General features: G+C 35.6%; 1 protein-coding gene across 1 annotated transcript in view; it reads left to right on the top strand.

Moving 5' to 3' along the window:
• The window catches only part of Grid2 (glutamate ionotropic receptor delta type subunit 2), a 1,421,540-nt gene that overhangs the window by 708,453 nt on the left and 693,994 nt on the right, over positions 1 to 19,093 (top strand). The window lies entirely within an intron of this gene.

The following is a 19,093-nucleotide window of genomic DNA, read 5'->3' as shown; positions in this document are numbered from 1 at the left end:
GCAGTTCTCTCTGCCTGAAACCTAAATGACTACTTGTCCATGCCACTTGTAATTCCCAGTGCTCTATGAGATTCTTTTTAGTCTAAAACCACAACAAACCCTTCTTTGATTGCTGCGCGACAAGTGGCACTATTATCAATGAGTTGCACCAGAATCCAGAGTAATATATAGTTTTTAAAATTATATTTCCATTAGTTCTTTTTCACTGAGTTTATAGATTGTCTTAGATCCCTTCAGTCTGCTGTAAATAAATAACCCAGGCTGGATACTTTATAAACAACAGAAATTTGCTGCTCACAGTTCCGGAGGCTGGTAAGTCCAAGATCAAGGTGCCAACAGATTTGGTGTCTAGTGGAGGTCTGTACATGTGGTACAAGGGGCAAGGAAGCTCCATCATGTTTCTTTAATCGTGGGACTAATCCCGTTGAAGTCTTCTCATTAGGTTATGAGGTCTTGCCTTTGTAATGTAATCACTTCCCAAAGACTCCCCTCCTAATATTATCACCATGGGGGCTAAATGTCAACATATTAATTATGGAGTACATATATATTCACACCATAGTATATACCCTCTTTTAGCTTACTCTGAAAACAAGAGTAAGGTTGTCTGATGATGATCTTTTTTCCATATTGTTTTTCCCAAAGAAAGAAAATGTTCAATATTTAAATCCTTCTTCCTTGTTCTATGATGTCTTTTTCTTTCCTTCTCAGTTATAAAAATCAAACTCTCCTTCAACATCTACCTTATTTTTATTCATTAAATATTTATTCATTAAATAGTTATTAAGCATAGACACTGTGACAATAAAAATGAAGTTTTAAGTGGTACCCTTCTTAAGGAACTGAAGAGTCAATATAATCCTGTAGCAAAAGTTCACCTACTAGTTCAGGCTAAATTAATTAAATCACATTGTAACATTAAATGACTATTTAAACTCAAGTAATATTTGCATGTTCAGTCATATGTTTCTTTTAAAATAAGTACGTTATCTATATGTGTTTAATCTAGTGTTGCCAAGACTCTCAATCAAACTATAAGCTTCTGAAGCATGTGGGCATCTTGTATTGCTCTGTTTTTTGTGTCCTTTGGGCATGTCCATAGTAGTAGATGAATGAGTGAATATAGACTTTTTTTTTTATCTCCCATTGATTGTGATCCATTGATTGTGATCTTTAGAAATCATTTGGTTCAAATTCTATTTGAGGAAACTTCAATTCAGAGAGTAAAATCATGTCAATAATGAGGTTACAAACCATACTAAAGTTAAATTGCTGTTGAAAAAGTACCTTCAGATACATGTTTTAATTTGTGACTAGAGCCTTATGAGGTAAATAGGGTATAATGATCCCTGTTTACTTCATAGGTATTTGTGGTGATGAAGAGACTCAAAAAGCTTTGAAATGAAATCTCTAAAGTTATGAAAAATATAATTATTATACAATTATTGGAGATAAAACTTTTTTTTTTTTTGCAATTGGAACATCTAACTCTCATTAAAACAATTTCTATGGATACCATTTAGGGGAAGAGCTGAGGGTGCTATGTCATAGTAGATGCTATCTTGTATAAAGTATTATGGGGTTTCCTGGCACAACATAGGGACAAATGTCATCATAAGAAATGCTATTTCTAAAGATCACTGCCTTGATATATTAGCCACACAAAACCTAATTTATTTCTCAAAGTGATCTATCTGTCCTTTCTCTAAAAAAATGAAAAGAAAATTTCAGTAATGAGAGTAACATGTTAAAGCTTTAAATTTTCCTCTTTTTTAGGGAGTCATGGGGAGAGAATGGTGTGTATATAACATATGACACATTCAGAAGAAAATGGTTTCATTGCAATAAATAAGCTTTTCTTTGAAAAACCCTTAAATTCCTACACAGTTGTAGGAAAATGTATTTAAAAATGTCCAAAATGCAAGAATACTTTTAAAAAAAGACATGTTGTAAATAAAATCCAGTATACTCTTCATTGTAAGCTTACAAGAGTATAGTGATTCTCTGTTAGTATCCAACCTCAGCATGGAAACAGTAAAATAAAAATGTCCTTAGAATAAACCAGACATATTTAAAACCACCTTAAAGAAATAGAAGCACCATCAGGCCAAAGTGTCACCAATTAAGTTAGAATGTGCCAAGCGGAGGAATGAAAGGCGAAGAGAGGAAGAGAGAAATGTCATTAGGTGTCTCCTGGGAGAATTATGTTAAAGACCATCCAGTCTAATCACCACCTTTAATGCTCGAAGAAACTGAAACCCAAAGAGAAAAAATGACCACACAGGGCACAACACTGATTCACATCTGAACAAGGACTAAAATTCAAGATTCTTCACTTACACCCTAGGTCTCAGACTCTACAGCTAATACATTCACTCATGCTTTTCTCTGAAAGCAGCAGTTTCCAGGCAATAGTAGGAGGAATGATGGCTTGGTTGGCTGGCTTTTTAGCTTTCTGTCTTTTTTCCATGTTGATGTCTATGTTAGAAAGATTGTCATATCAGCCTGTTGTTTCAATTTTATACCTTTTCTTGGAAGAAACTTTATCAGATGTTTAGGTGAATTGCCGGCAAAATTAGAGTCAAAGATTTAAGTACAGGCCTTTTCAACGACTTGTGTAGGGCTGCTTAAAAAAAGAAATAGTAGAAAGGAGACTTTGTGACTTAGGGAAAAAGCTGTCTTTTGAAAAATTTGCCACAAATTTTATGCTGTACTTTTCAGGAATTATCGCCTTTCACTTCATAATTGGTGCTAGCAGGAGTCACACTACCTATTAAATGGTGTTTCTGACCTTATGCCCTATTCCATAGCTCTGTAAAGTACATAGTTTCCCACAGAGACAGAAATGCTTCTGATACTACGTTGAAAGACATTATTAGTAAAATTAGAATATGATAACAAACTGCAGTTGGCAAAAAATTACTTCCTAACAGAGAATATATCCAAGTGCATTTTATGCTATGTGAAATGTGATTATCAATAAATCCTATAGTGATGATCAGTCCATAAATGTTAACTATGATCCAGTTCTGCTGGCAACTATTTGTCTTAACCCAATCAAGACAAAAATCACGACAGCCAGCTTCTCCAGGTTCTCGGAACGGAACTGGCCCGCTAGTGAGAGCCTGTCTGAACAGAGCAGGCTCCGAGTCCCGGAGTCGCTGCAGTGCAGTGTACTCCTGCAAAGAACCAGCGGAGAGCCTCGATCTGCAATCAGCCTCAGGGATAAGGGCAGGGCAGCCGGAGACCTCTTCAGGCGGCTCTGCCCACTCCGGCTGCGGGCTCTCTTCACGGGGCGATCCAAGATGGCGGCCTAGAGGGAGACTGCACCTCCAGTCGCTCCACAACCCAGGAGTTAAGAAGGGGAGGCATTGAGAGACTCGGACTGAAGTGGAGCCACGGGTGAGTCTGCCCACTGGGTAAAGCTCGGCCCAGGTGGCAGGCCCAGATAGAGGTGGCTTATCGGAGCCGGGCAGGGCAGCTAGAGTCATCCACAGGCAGTCCTGCGCACTCCGGCGGTGGGCCCCGCCCACACAGCCAGCTTCTCCAGGTTCTCGGAACGGAACTGGCCCGCTAGTGAGAGCCTGTCTGAACAGAGCAGGCTCCGAGTCCCGGAGCCGCTGCAGTGCAGTGTACTCCTGCAAAGAACCAGCGGAGAGCCTCGATCTGCAATCAGCCTCAGGGATAAGGGCAGGGCAGCCTGAGACCTCTTCAGGCGGCTCTGCCCACTCCGGCTGCGGGCTCTCTTCACGGGGCGATCCAAGATGGCGGCCTAGAAGGAGACTGCACCCCCGGTCGCTCCACAACCCAGGAGTTAAGAAGGGGAGGCATTGAGAGACTCGAACTGAAGTGGAGCCACGGGTGAGTCTGCCCACTGGGTAAAGCTCAGCCCGGGTGGCAGGCCCAGATAGAGGTGGCTTAGCAGAGCCGGGCAGGGCAGCTTGAGTCTTCCCAAGGTAGTCTTCCACACTCCGGCAGTGGGCTCTTCCCACACGGCCAGCTGCACGGTGCAGGCCCACAGTGAGAGCATTTCCGCACAGAGCCAGTTCCAAAACGTGGAACCAGTAGGGGGCTAGGGGCAGTATTCTTCGAATGAGCTGCTTTATCAGATTCCTCCAAGACATCAGGCTACTGAAAGCTGGGAGGTGATACACTGGAAATCTACTGGGACACTATAAGCCAATAGTGGAAAACTGCAATATCTCAGGGTCCCACTGACAACTGACCATTATGAGAAAACAAGGGAAGAAAATGTCCCAAACAAACCTAGATACTACATCAATAAAACCCAATGACAGCACAGCAGAAGAAATGTCAGAAAGGGAGTTCAGAATGTACGTAATTAAAACGATCAGGGAAGCTAATGAGGAGATGAAAGAGCAAATGCAGGCATTGAAGGAGGAGATGAAAGAGCAAATGCAGGCATTAAATGATCGCACCAATCAACAGTTAAAAGACCAAATACGGGAAGCAAGAGATCATTTCAATAAAGAGTTAGAGATACTGAAAAAAAACCAAACTGAAATCCTTGAAATGAAGGAAACAATAAACCAAGTTAAAAACTCCATAGAAAGCATAACCAATAGGATAGAACACCTGGAAGACAGAACCTCAGACATTGAAGACAAAATATTTAACCTTGAAAACAAAGTTGAACAAACAGAGAAGATGGTAAGAAATCATGAACAGAATCTCCAAGAACTATGGGATATCATGAAAAGGCCAAATTTGAGAATTATTGGGATTGAGGAAGGCTTAGAGAAACAAACCAAAGGAATGAACAATCTATTCAATGAAATAATAACAGAAAATTTCCCAAATCTGAAGAACGAAATGGAAAACCAAGTACAAGAGGCTTATAGAACTCCAAACATACAAAATTACAACAGACCCACACCAAGGCACATTATTATGAAAATACCTAACATACAAAATAAAGACAGAATTTTAAAGGCCGCGAGAGAAAAGAATCAAATTACATTCAGAGGGAAACCAATAAGAATATCAGCAGATTTTTCAATCCAGACCCTAAAAGCTAGAAGGGCCTGGAACAACATATACCAAGCCCTGAAAGAAAATGGATGCCAACCAAGAATCTTATACCCAGCAAAACTTACCTTCAAATTTGACGATGAAATAAGATCCTTCCATGATAAACAAAAGCTAAAGGAATTTACAAAAAGAAAGCCAGCATTACAGAACATTCTCAGCAAAATATTCCATGAGGAAGAGATGAAAAACAACGATGCAAATCAGCAACAGGAGGCGCTAGCCTAAAGGAATAGCCAAATAAAGGAGAAACCAAATCATGTCAAAAACAAATATGAGTCAATTGACTGGGAATACAAATCATATCACAATAATAACCCTGAATGTTAATGGCCTGAATTCATCAATCAAAAGACACAGACTGGCAGATTGGATTAAAAAGAAAAATCCAACAATATGCTGCCTGCAAGAGACTCATCTCATAGAAAGAGACACCCATAGACTAAAGGTGAAAGGATGGGGACAAACATACCATGCACACGGACACAGCAAAAAAGCTGGAGTATCCATCCTCATCTCAGATAATGTGGACTTCAAACCAAAACTAGTCAGAAGGGATAAAGAAGGACATTACATGCTGCTTAAGGGAAGCATAAATCAGCAAGACATAACAATCATAAATATCTATGCCCCGAACATTGGCTCATCCACGTACGTCAAACAAATCCTTCTCAATTCCAGAAATCAAATAGACCACAACACAATAATACTAGGCGATTTTAACACACCTCTCTCACCACTGGATAGATCGTCCAAACAAAAATTGAATAAAGAAACTATAGATCTCAACAACACAATCAGCAATTTAGACTTAACGGACATATATAGAATATACCATCCAACAAAGAATGAATACACTTTCTTCTCAGCAGCACATGGATCCTTCTCTAAAATATACCATATTTTATGCCACAAAGCTACTGTTAGTAAATACAAGAAGATAGAGATACTACCTTGTACTCTATCAGATCATAATGGATTGAAATTAGAAATAAATGACAGAATAAAAAACAGAAACTTCTCCAATACCTGGAGACTAAATAATACACTATTATATGATGAATGGATAACAGAAGACATCAGGAGGGAAATAAAAAAATTCTTAGAAGTAAACGAGAACAAAGACACATCATATCAAAATCTCTGGGACACTATGAAAGCAGTACTTAGAGGAAGATTTATTTCACGGGGTGCATTCAAAAAAAGAAGTAGAAATCAACAAACAAACGAGTTAACACTACAGCTCAAAGCACTAGAAAAAGAAGAGCAGACCAATACCAAAAGTAGTAGAAGACAGGAAATAGTTAAAATCAGAGCCGAAATCAACGAAATCGAAACAAAAGAAACAATCGGAAAAATTAATAAAATAAATAGTTGGTTCTTTGAAAAAATAAATAAAATTGATAAACCCTTAGCCACACTAACAAAGAGAAAGAGGGAGAAACTCAAATTACTAAAATTCGGAATGAACAAGGAAACATCACAACAGACACGAGTGAAATACAAAACATAATTAGAAGCTATTTCGAAAATCTATACTCCAACAAAACAGAAAACCTTGAAGACATCAACAAATTTCTAGAGACATATGAACTACCTAAACTGAACGAGGAGGACATACACAACTTAAATAAACCAATTTCAAGCAATGAAATAGAAGAGGTCATCAAAAGCCTACCAACAAAGAAAAGTCCAGGACCAGATGGGCTCTCAGCCGAGTTCTACAAAACCTTTAAAGAAGAGCTCATTCCAATACTCCTCAAACTATTCCATGAAATAGAAGAGGAGGGAACCCTCCCAAACTCGTTCTATGAAGCCAATATCACCCTGATACCTAAACCAGACAGAGACACATCGAGGAAAGAAAATTTCAGACCAATATCCTTAATGAACATCGATGCAAAAATTCTCAACAAAATTTTAGCAAATCGCATACAAATATATATTAAAAAGATAGTGCACCACGATCAAGTGGGTTTTATCCCAGGGATGCAAGGTTGGTTCAACATTCGGAAATCAATAAATGTCATTCACCATATCAACAGACTTAAAGTTAAGAATCACATGATTATTTCAATAGATGCAGAAAAAGCATTTGATAAAATACAGCACCCCTTCATGCTCAAAACACTAGAAAAAATTGGGGTAATGGGAACATTCCTAAACATTATAAAGGCCATCTATGCTAAGCCCATGGCTAATATCATTCTAAATGGTGAAAAACTGAAAGCGTTCCCCCAAAAAACTGGAACAAGGCAGGGATGCCCTCTTTCACCGCTTCTATTCAACATCGTCCTTGAGACTCTAGCCAGAGCAATCAGACAAACCAAAGAAATTAAAGGGATACGAATAGGAAAAGAAGAACTCAAACTATCCCTGTTCGCTGATGACATGATTATAAATTTAGAGGAACCTGGAAATTCCACCAGAAAACTTTTAGAACTCATAAGTGAATTCAGTAAAGTAGCAGGTTACAAGATCAATGCTCATAAATCCAATGCATTTTTATACATAAGTGATGAATCTTCAGAAAGAGAAATTAGGAAAACTACCCCATTCACAATAGCATCGAAAAAAATAAAATACTTGGGAATCAATCTCACAAAAGAGGTGAAAGACCTCTACAATGAGAACTACAGAACACTAAAGAAAGAAATTCAAGAAAACCTTAGAAGATGGAAAGATCTCCCATGTTCCTGGATAGGCAGAATTAATATCGTCAAAATGGCTATACTACCTAAAGTTCTATACAGATTCAATGCAATTCCAATTAAAATCCCAATGATGTACCTCGCAGAAATAGAGCAAGCAATTATGAAATTCATCTGGAAGAATAAAAAACCTAGAATAGCTAAAGCAATCCTCAGTAGCAAGAGCGAAGCAGGGGGTATTGCAATACCAGATCTTCAACTCTACTACAAAGCAATAGTAACAAAAACGGCATGGTATTGGTACCAAAATAGACAGGTAGATCAATGGTACAGAATAGAGGACATGGACACAAACCCAAATAAATACAATTTTCTCATACTAGACAAAGGTTCCAACAATATGCAATGGAGAAAAGATAGCCTCTTCAACAAATGGTGCTGGGAAAACTGGAAAACTATATGCAATAGAATGAAACTAAACCCCTATCTCTCACCCTACACAAAACTCAACTCAAAATGGATCAAGGACCTCGGCATCAGACCAGAGACCCTGCATCTTATAGAAGAAAAAGTAGGTACAAATCTTCAACTTGTTGGCTCAGGATCAGATTTCCTTAACAGGACTCCCATAGCACAAGAAATAAAAGCAAGAATCAACAACTGGGATAGATTCAAACTAAAAAGCTTTCTCTCAGCAAAGGAAACTATCAGAAATGTGAAGAGAGAGCCTACAGAGTGGGAGAATATCTTTGCCAACCATACCTCAGATAGAGCGCTAATTTCCAGAATCTATAAAGAACTCAAAAAACTCTACACGAAGAATACAAATAATCCAATCAACAAATGGGCTAAGGAAATGAACAGACACTTCACAGAAGAAGATGTACAAGTAATCACCAGATATATGAAAAAATGTTCAACATCCCTAGTAATAAGGGAAATGCAAATCAAAACTACCCTAAGATTTCATCTCACCCCAATTAGAATGGCGATTATCAAGAATACAAGCAACAATAGGTGTTGGCGAGGATGTGGTGAAAAAGGAACACTCATACATTGCTGGTGGGGTTGCAAATTAGTGCAGCTACTCTGGAAAGCAGTTTGGAGATTCCTCAGAAAGCTTGGAATGGAAACACCATTTGACCCAGCTATCCCACTCCTTGGCCTATACCCAAAGGACTTAAAATCAGCATACTACAGAGATACAGCCACATCAATGTTCATTGCTGCTCAATTCACCATAGCCAGATTGTGGAACCAACCTAGATGCCCTTCAGTTGATGAATGGATAAAGAAACTGTGGCATATTTATACAATGGAATATTACTCCGCAATGAAGAATGATAAAATTATGGCATTTGTAGGCAAATGGTCGAAATTGGAGAATATCATGCTAAGTGAGATAAGCCAATCTCAAAAAACTAAAGGACGAATGATCTCGCTGATAAGCGGATGAGGACATATAATGGGGGGTGGGACGGGCTAACATTAGGTTTAGGGTTAGGTTTAGAGTTAGGCTAAGGAGAGCGGTAAGAATGAAGGAAAGAAGGACTGTGTAGAGGGAAAAGAGGGGTGGGAGGGGTGGGAGGGGTGGGAGGGGTGGGGGGGAGGGGAAAAATATAATAAACATCATTACCCTATGTAAACGTAAAAAAAAATAAATAAATAAATAAAAAAAAAGACAAAAATCACAACTTAAAGATGGAAGAAAAATTAAAATCATCTTACAATGAATTGGAATGAATATACTACATTAGAACAATCATGAATTTTGATAGTTACTATAAAATAAATAGAACAAATAGCCATTTCTGTTTATTTTAAAACCAAAAAATTTCCTTGCCTACTTTAAAGCCATCTAAAACATTTAAAAGATTGTTTTCATATTCACAGATTAAATAGGTAACAGACTTGATATATTGATATTTGATATATTGCTAGTGCAAAAACTTCCAAGGAGCATACTCTAACAATGGATTATATGGTTTAATCTGTTACATATCACATTGCTTTGAGACTTTAAGGAATTTTTACTGAGGTCTTCTATATGCTAGGCACATCTGAGTCAAAAAAAAAAAATCACATCTCTCTTCTCATGGAACTTATATATGCTAATCCTATTACCAAAGAATGTCAATATTTTCAAACAGCATGCACTGGGAATGCTAAACAATACTTTCCTTGCAAAGGACAGATTCTTCTCATTTTGCTCTTCTTGCTATTGTCAACTCCATTTAGATATCTTCTTTATCATCACTAGTGGACCATTTCTCTTAAGAAAAACATATTGAGTAACTTGAACTTGAGCTAATAAGGTTAAAAGGACATCCATAGTATAACTAACCTGCCTTATACCATGTCCACCTTATAGATTAGTCTGTGACTATACTGTTTGTTCAATTATCTATTCATTCCCCACATGTTCATTGATTGTCTACAGTACATCAGTGTCTATTCTATGTTTTAGGCATAAAGCATCGTGCAAAATAGACAAAGCTGTTGTTGTGTAAATGATGTCAAAAAAGAAAGTAAAAATATAGAAATAGACATGTAAAATATAGTCAGATAATAACTATTAGGGGAAAAAATAAATAAGATTAAGAGGAAGTGAATAACAAGGAAATATTAAGAGATGGACTTCAGGAGCAGAGGACTAGTAGGAGAGAAGATGATGAAGGAATATCTGAGTGAATGGCACTCCAGGCAGAGGAAAGAGAAAGAACAGTGACTTCACACACACACACACACACACACACACACACACACACAGACACACACACACACAAATCAACAACAGTGTGGCTAACATAATGTGATCAAAATCGAGAGTTATAGGATTTTAGGTCAGAGTCATGGCCAGGAAGGAGTTCAAGGAATGCCTGTAGGCAGTGGAAAGAAAGTGATTTCCTTTCATGTGGTGTGTGTGCCTAAATGACACTACTGTCAAGAATAAAATGTTAGAACCTGGTTATGTAGCTCAGTGGCAGAGTGCTTGCCTAGCATGCACAAGGCCTAGCTCCAAATCCCAGCACCACAAAAGGAAGAAAGAAAAATAAAATATTAGTATGAAAATTATCCCTGGTAGTTGGGCGTGGTGGCACAAGCCTGTAATTCCAGCAGCTCCAGAGTCTGAGGCAGGAGGAGTGCAAGTTCAAAGCTAGCCTCAGCAAACTAGTGAGGTGCTAAGCAACTCAGCGAGACCCTGTCTCTAAATAAAAATACAAAAATAGGGCTGAATGTGGCTCAGTGTTTAGGCCCCCTGGGTTCAATCCCCAGTAACCCCCCCAAAAAAATTATCCTTGGCGGTTTCTAGAGACAGTGTACTCTCTTCCTAATTAAAAGTATGTAAAAATCTGTCTCAATGTAACTAATGAGCTGGTATTGAATTTATAAGGTGCAAGGTGTTGGTTTCCAAAAAAAGACTTGCATGCACAGGTAATTACAATGCAATAAGTACTTTCAAAATGTTATAAGAGTAATCAAAGAGTAATTGAACTTTGTTTAACTTGTAAAACAGCAAAGAGAAAGTAATTCCCGCTCTAAAAATTGAGAAAAAGTCAAATAATCTAAAAGATTATGACTGCTTTTGAGTTTAACTTCTTTCAATGTAACAAAATATCCAAAATGCAAAGAGTGGCAAGTTCTGTCAAAGAAAGACAGAACACATTAAAAGTCTGGTTTTCAAGAGAATGTAGGAATATGAGAATACTGCCTTCCACACAGGCTAGAAAAAGAAAATCACTGAGAATTTTTATAAATTCATTAATGCTAAGTGTAATCTGCTAAGTTTGTTTGGAACAGCAGAAACAGGCAGTGGGGTTGGGGTTCTGAGCAATTTTCACAGACCTCCAGTAAGTGATCCTAAAGACCCCTGAGAGTTGGAAACTCATCTAAATCCAGAATTACTTACAAATATCAAACTGAAGTTAGCTAATTCTGGGATCCAGGTAACTTTCTCCAGATGGTTGGCAACACTAAGAAAGCCCAAGTGCACAAAGCTTACCTGGGACTGAGTTGGAGCAGGGCAGCAGAGAACGTAGTGCACAATAGTTAGGCACAGCAATATTCTACCCCAGAGGTGGGGCCAGGACTCACACAAGGACCTCCATTTGATGCAGCGATGAAGGGACAGCTGAAAGTTGAGGGAGAAACAGAATCACCAAAGAAGTCTCTCGCAGCTCCATGTACAAAGTAATGGAAAACTACTAGTTCTTCTTAGGCCTGTAATGACAACAAAAACAGAACACACACACACACACACACATACAGATCAATTAATGACGAGGTTGGCCTGCTTTACATACTAACAGCCTGACAGAGGAGAGGGTATGCCAATATATTCTACTACTTTCAGTCTACAGTCTCTCAAAGCAATCCAACTGAAATTACAGGATACACAAAAATGCAAGAAATAGCGATCAATTTTTCAGAAAGTAAAGTAACAGAAATACATTGAGCTATGCCCCAGATGTTGGAATTACTAGAGACTATAAAAATAACTATGTGTAATGTGAATAATGGAAAATTCAGCAGAAAGAGGATAAAGAAGCAGTACACTAAATTCAAGTTAAAAAGAAAGGATCAGTCCAAGCCAGGTGCAGTGGCACCCTCCTGCAATCCCAGTTATTCAAAAGTCTGAGACAGGAGGATCACAAGTTCAAGGGCAGCATGAGTAACTTAGTGAGACCCTGTCTCAAAATAAAAAATGAAAAGAGCTGGGAATACAGCTCAGTGGTAGAGTGCCCCTGTGTTAGAGCCCCAGTACCTGAACAAATAAATAATTGAAGATTAGATAGAAAATCAATAAATAGAAAAGAAAAAAGTAATAGAGAAAAATCAATGAAACCAAAAGCTGTTGAAGAAAACTAATAAATAGCTAATTCATTAGTGAGACTGATGAGAAGCAAAAGAGAGATTATATAGGGTATCACAAGGGAATATTATCAACATCTTTATGTCAGTAAATTTGACAACTTAGATGACAAGGGCAAATGTCTAAAGATACCAACTACCAAGTCTCACTCAAGAGATAGATAAGCTAATTATTTCTATATCTATTTTTAAACAGATTCCATAGGTTCAGAAATTTTCATTGATGAGTTCTACCAAACATTTAGGAAAGAAATAACATTGATTACACAAAAAAAATTATTCATTGAAAAAGCGTGCCTACATTCCAAGTCATTCACTTGATAGAATAGTTTAACATTTGGAAAAAAGTTAATGCAATTACCCATATTAGCAGACTAAAAAATGAAAATTATATGATTATCTCAATAGATGTAGAAAATTCAATATTCATTCCTGAAAAATTCTCTCAGCTACTCCATTCCTGAACAAATTAATCTCAGGAATAGAAGGAAACTTCTTCCACCTTATAAAGATTGTGGTCAAAAACATTTCCAGTCTTTATTTAATTGTGAAACACTAATTGCTTTCCCTGTAAGACCAGGAAAAGCGGACAGATGCTGTTATCAATCTATTCAACATTGTACTGGTGGTACCAGTCAGTGTAATAAGATATGAAAAAGAAATAAATGGCATACAGATTGGAAAGGAAGAAGTAAAACTGCTCTTATTGCAGATAACATGATTATCCACATAAAAACCCTACAGAATCTACAAAATGAAAACTGGAATTAATTAGTCAAATAAGGTTTCCTGATACAAAATCAAGCTACAAAAGTCTGATTTTTTTTCTGTATTGTAACAAAAACTGGAAATCAGAAGTACCATTTACAATAAAAGATAAGTGTATAAAATACTTAGGAATAAATCTGAAAAAGCAATGCAAGATCTACATCCTGAATACTATAAAATGTTGCTTGGAGAAATTTAAAAAGATGTAAATAAATGAAGATACAATGAAAGTACTGTGTTTTTGAACTGAAGATACTATATTGTGAATATGTCAAAAATTTCTCTTTGTATAAGCCCATAGACTGCTGAAGAAATATAATTAATATATAAATATCATAATGATAGGAGAGTATAATGGGAAGATATGGTAGTAAGGTATAGGAGTTAGAGTTGAGCATGAAATGCAGATCTACGTCAGAAAGGATTTTATAGACCATGCTAAGATTTCAGAATATTTCTAGCACAAGTGCCAATTCACTGACAGTTTTATTTGTCTCTTACTTTTCATTTTTAAGCAATTCTAGATTTATAGAAAGAATTCACTCATATTCCTCACCCAAACTTCTTTCATGTTCACTTTTTACATAACTATAGTAAAATTATCAAGAACAGTCAATTGACATTGATACAGTATCATTAACTAACTACCTTACCGATCTTGTCCAAAATTTACCAACTTTTTCACTTATAACTTCTTTTCCCATCCTGGATTCTTGTCTAGGATTTCACATTGCACTTAGTTGTCATTTCTCACTAGTCTCCCCTTGGTTGATGATCTTCAAAACATGGGAATGATATGATGAATTTAAAATATACACTCTTTAACAGTGTGGTTGATTGAAGAAAGGATAAGCTGGGGGCTATGAAATCACAGGAACTTGGAAAGTTTTAACTGTTAGTGGTGATATAGGTTGAATGGAGAAACTGGCTGCAGATATTTCAACAAGAAAATAGTTATGAGAAACATTTAGGATGTAGAATTAAAATTATATGTTAAAAAAGTTTATGTGGAGAAGCACAGGGATTAAAAGAGAGAAAAAGTGAAGGTGACTTCTGAGTCTTGGCAATGATATCTGGAAAGATAGCAATAATAGAGAAAGCAATGTAAAATATTAATTTTGGTCATTTTTCTCTGCCTCTTATATAAATATAAAAGCCTTGCTATCTATATCTTTGTAGCCAGATCTTATTTAAATTTTTTACAGAATATAATTTGTTGGAATGTATTAAATATTTTGTCACTCATTTTGAAAGAATCAGTTCTAAATCTGAGAAGTTCCCTATTATAAAGAACAGTAATTTTATTGTTTTTGAAGTTATTTTTAACTTACACATAAAAATATTAAAATGGTACATACTAATGTGTACCATGCAATGTTTTGATACATATATACATTGCATAATGTTTAAATCAGGTTAAACATATCTATCTTCTCAAACATTTATTATTTCTTTTTAGTGAAAACTTAAAAGCTTTCAAAATCCTTTTTTTTTTTTTCTTTTTCCTAGCTTTTAAGAATAGTAGTTTTAACAGGGCGCAGTGGTGCATGCCTGTAATCCCAGGGCATGGGAAGCTGAGACTGCAGGATCTGGAACAGCCCCAGCAATGGCAAGGTGCTAAGCAACTCAGTGAGACCCTGTCTCTAAATAAAATACAAAATAGGGCTGGGGATGAGGCTCAATGATTGAGTGCCCCTGGGTTCAATCCCTGTTACCAAAAAAAAAAAAAAAAAAAAAAAAAAAAAAGAAGAAGAATAGTAGTTTTAAACCTAGAATTTCCATAAAAGTATGGGGAAAGTTTCAAATGCAGACATATAATAGGATCTAGATTATCATTCTTGTCACAATTATGTTTAGTTCTTACTCTTTGCTTGCTGTGATTATGAAGATAAAGGTCATATTTTACCAGATAAAGTATTCTACACTCGTTTAGTTTTCTGAAGTACAGTCACCATGTTTTTTTATAAGGCAGCAATCAGTTACGGAGTACGGCATGGGAAGACATTTCACATTAACTGATTATTTTGTAAATCTGCAGATTGTAGGAAGAAGATCTTTCTAAACATAGAGTTTATTTTACTGAGTATAAATATTTGACAGTTTTATTGCATAACAATTGTTAAGCTTTTGAAGAGCTAATTAAATTGTAATAAATTTAACCTAGAAGACTAAAAGCAGATATTTTTTATCTAAGAAATGTAGAAAGGGAGATACCAAAATATATAAATTCTGCTTCAAATTAATAATAAAAACTATAATGATTCTTTAATAATTGGAATAAATGCTAGTTGATGATTTTTGTGCTTCATGACTTGAAAAGCAATTCAATTTTATCATGCCTTGTCAAGCACTGTCAGATGTTTAAAATGTTTCTTAACATTAGTGGAGCACTCACTAAAAAGAAAAACAATATATTTTCAGGGTACCTGGAAATCTTTGAGGTATGGTTTATGTACATCAGGGAATTAAGACCAAAAATCTGTGCTTTAAAATTTGTTTTGTTTTGTTTTGTTTTTAGTATGAAACTTCCTTTTTATAGTTTTAAGGCAGTCTCACTAATGTAACCAGAAAAAATATATATATATAAGAAAGCAACAGCTACAAAAAAAAAAAAAAAGAAAAAAAAAATCCAATACCTTAAATAGGTAATGTAATTTCATTGAAAGAACATAATAGGAAGTTGTATGTTTAAATGGCACCTGGAGAATTTGGAGCACAAATTATTGTGGGAAGGGATTTCAATGTTTCAGTCTATTTTTACTTTATTAGTTCATTTGTGCTGCTCTAACAGAATACCTGAGGCTGGAAAACTTATAAAGAATAGAAATTTATTTTTCCCAATTCTGGAGACTGGGAAGTCCCTCATCAAGGTGTTGGAATGTAATAGGGCCTGCTTGCCTCTGCATCCCATGGTAGAACACAGAGTGGATGAGAAAGGGGCAAGAGAAGACCAAACTCATGCTTTTACAAGGAACTCTGCAATGACGGCATTATTCATTGAGGAAGTGAAGAATGGAGGAACTTTGGATTATGTAGAGGGAAATGAGTGGGTGGGTATGAAAGATGGTGGAATGAGACAGACATCATTATCTTATGTACGTGTATGATTACAGGAATCATCAATGGTGTGAATCTACATTGTGCACAACCATAGAAACAAAAAGTTGTACCTCATTTGTGTACAATGAATCAAAATGTAGTCTATAAAAATTAAAAAATGAAAAATGAAAAAATTAAAGAAAAAAGAAAAACTGCTTAGCTTCAGAAATGAAAAAGATAGTGCACATGAACTTCATTTAACTTAAATTTATACATGTATACAACCAACTTTATTTCCATAAATGCTGAATGACCAAAAAGGGTAAAAAATGTTACTGATTGCAAATGATATTAGAGAACAAACAAATAAACAAAAACAGTGTGCTTTCAGCAATTAGTGCAAGCTCCAGACATCTTTGATAGTGTTAAAATCTCAAACAGCTGGAGTCACAAAACCAGCAAGCTGTTCAATACTGTTTCTATGTATGGATGTGGAGTGTGTACATGCATACATAGTATAAATAAATCACAGAGCTCAGAATAATAGTAGGAAAGAAATACGCAATTGAGAATTCCTTGACTTGGATTATTTTCATTAAAAAAAAAAAGTAGAAACACACAAGCACACTCTGATCTTCCTAGCTCAGTTCTCAGACTCCATCTAATGTACTGGTGTATACATCCTGTGGAATTAAAACTCTAAATGATTTAATCTTTTAACAGACAATATCCAAATGTGGTTTTCCTTATGGAGAGCGCTATCTTTTCAGTACCTTGCAAAATGTTAAGGTTACAAATAAAAGATTCTCCATTGTTTGTTTGCTGTGGTAAAAAGGATCTTGGGCGATAATTAGAAATCAGGCTCTTCTATTTCTTTTCTTTTTTCTTTGTAGGGGATGTATGTGATTTCTTCCCAACTGTGAGAAATAATGGGTTGGGCACTATAAGAGGGAAGCACATTTATAATTTGCAGCCTACTAATATCCCGGTCTCTTCCTATGAGAAACCTCACAAGATAATTATAGTGCTTTTTTTCTTATTGAGTTTCAGAATCTTTCTTAGAATAGTGTTCCAGGATGCTAACTTATGAACAAATCATAGTTAGCATAGCAGTTAAAGTTGATTTTCTATATTTGGACTATGCGATGTCTCAATTACCATTTAGATCTAACATCTTATGTTTTTTAACTATAATTTTTGATGATTTCTATTTTTATTTCATAGGAAAGTTTTATTTATTCTTGCTCGTATATACAGCACGATGGGCAATACCAAATAGTAATCTAAAAATGATACATCTGCTCAGTGAAAATAACTGACCTGAGCGGATGCCAGAAACCATAGATAGTACCAAACTCTACATATCTTATGTCTTCTTTTATACATGTACTTATGATAAATTTTAATTTAGGAATCAGGCATACTAAGAGATTAAACATGATACCTAATAATAAAATAGAAAACATAACAATATACTATGGCAAAAGTTACACAAATGTGGTCTTTTTCTTAAACTACTTCACTGTATAGTACTCTCCCTTCTTCTTGTGATGATGTAAGATGGTCCAATGCCTACTCGATTAAATAAATAAGGGGAACGGCCTAGGCACTGTGACATTGCATTAGGCTCCTATTGACCTTCTCATTGGAATACCATACTGTGACACACTAACAGTCTGTCTCATAACTGAGATGGCTGCTAAGTGACTGCCAGATGGGTCGTGGGGATGAAGAGATCATTCACAGCCTGGGTGATGGAGCAGGATGGTGTGAGATTATATCAGGCTACTCAGAATGGCATGAATTTAAACTTATGGATTATTTCTGGAATTTTCCATTTAATATTTTCAGACTGCAATTTTTCATGGGTAAACTGAAACTATGGTAATATCGTTGTTTGGAAGAAATAAGATTATATGCTAAAGCAAATTGATTTGCTGTTCATGATTAATATGTAACATTCAATTTTGGAATTTATCCTTCTAAATCTGAAGATTAAAACACACAATTTTCCTATAATATTATATGTAACCTAATACTGAAGCTGAATTTTTTTGTTAAAAATTTTTAATGTATATCTTTATAATTTTTGTGGTTGAGGTATATAAAATGTCTTATTTACTTAATCACTTGTAACTAGTGTAATCTAAAGATTCAATCTAACCAAATACACTTTAAGGTACTTCTTATTTTGACTTTAAAGGCTAAATGAGTTAAGCTTTTTTACAAAATCAAAAATTAATTTCCACTTACTTTTATGGGTATAGTCTTGTTTAAGACAATAATGAAACAAACTCTTAAGCAGGATTTTTGCATATGTTCATTGAAATTACATGTATAAACTCATATTGCTTTTTATACATGTTAAATTGAACATGAGCTAAATGTGTGATTTTTTTCTAAAACTTCAATCTCAATCTCTTGTGGTCTAAAAAGCATTCACCCTTGATGGGTTTCATATTTATATAAAATCAATATAACCTCTCTCATGAGGCAATGTTTGAAAAATATTTCTCAAATAATTATTAATTTACTTTGTATTGTTTGACTTAGCATTAATCATAATTAATGTATTTGATGTTTATATGCTTATCATTGGTCTCATACTTCTAAACTTAGATTTTAAATCAACCTTCATTAACTACCCAATTAATGTTGTAGAGGGCTTACCATTTAAATTTTTCTTTTAGGTTTTTTGAAGAATTACATAAAAT

The sequence above is a fragment of the Sciurus carolinensis genome, chromosome 10 (genome assembly GCF_902686445.1).
Source record: "Sciurus carolinensis chromosome 10, mSciCar1.2, whole genome shotgun sequence".
Lineage (NCBI taxonomy): Eukaryota > Metazoa > Chordata > Mammalia > Rodentia > Sciuridae > Sciurus > Sciurus carolinensis.
This window is presented reverse-complemented; position numbering and strand designations above follow the sequence as displayed.